This window comes from Otolemur garnettii, unplaced genomic scaffold, assembly GCF_000181295.1.
Source record: "Otolemur garnettii isolate 467f Iridium unplaced genomic scaffold, OtoGar3 scaffold00136, whole genome shotgun sequence".
In the NCBI taxonomy this organism is placed as follows: Eukaryota; Metazoa; Chordata; class Mammalia; order Primates; family Galagidae; genus Otolemur; species Otolemur garnettii.
In genome coordinates this window covers 522,207-523,355 of record NW_003852531.1, presented here as the reverse complement: position 1 = coordinate 523,355, position 1,149 = coordinate 522,207, and positions in this window count along the sequence as shown.

The following is a 1,149-nucleotide window of genomic DNA, read 5'->3' as shown; positions in this document are numbered from 1 at the left end:
AGAGTGCCATGGCATCACAGCTCACAGCAACCTCCAACTCCTGGGCTCAAGTGAGTCTCCTGCCTCAGCCTCCCAAGTAGCTGGGAGTCAGTGAGTAGGGCGCCACCCCCATATACCAAGGGTAGCAGGTTCGAACCCAGTCCCAGCCAAACTGTAACAAAAAAATAGCTGGGCATTGTGGCACCTGTAATCCCAGTTACTCAGGAGGCTGAGGCAAGAGAATTGCCTAAGTCCAGGAATTGGAGGTTGCTGTGAACTGTGTGATGCCACAGGACTCTAGTGAGGGTGACAAAGTGAAAATCTGTCTCTACCAAGAAAAAAAAAAGTCAGAGCAATGAGGTCATTATACATTATGGAGCTCTTGGAAAACTTCATTGTATAATCCTGAAAGAATAAGAATAAAAAAGACAACAGTATCCTTATATTATCATCGAAATAGTTGAAAATTTATTTCAACTGGCTCGGCACCTGTAGCTCAAGCGGCTAAGGTTGAACCCATACAACAGAGCTGGTGGGTTCAAATCCAGCCCGGGCCTGCCAAACAACAATGACAACTATAACCAAAAAACAGCTGGGCCTTGTTGTGGGGCCTGTTGTCCCAGCTACTCGGGAGGCTAAGGCAAAAGAATGGTTTAAGTCCAAGAGTTTGAGGTTGCTACGAGCTGTGATGCTACAGCACTCTACCCAGGGTGACAGGTTGAGACTCTGTCTCAAAAAGAAAAGAAAAATTATAGATCCCTTAAAATAGTCCCTAGAGAACACTTTGAGAACTACTGGCTTCAAAAATGACATCAAATGAATGTTAATTTCCTGGTTTTTATGTAGGAGAACATCCTTGTTAGAAAATACACACTGACAGCTCAGCGCCTGTAGCTCAAGAGGTTAAGGCTCCAGCCACATACACCGGAGCTGGCCAGTTCAAATCCAGCCTGGGCCTGCCAAACAACAATGACAACTATAACCAAAAAATAGCTGGGCTTTGTGGCCAGTGTCTGTGGTCCCAGCTACCTGGGAGGTTAAGGAAAGAGAAAATGCTTAAGCCCAAGAGTTTGAGGTGGCTATGAGCTGTGACGCCACGGCACTCTACCCAGGGCGACAGCTTGAGACTCTGTCTCAAATAAAAAAAAGAAAGAAAGAAAGAAAAGAAAA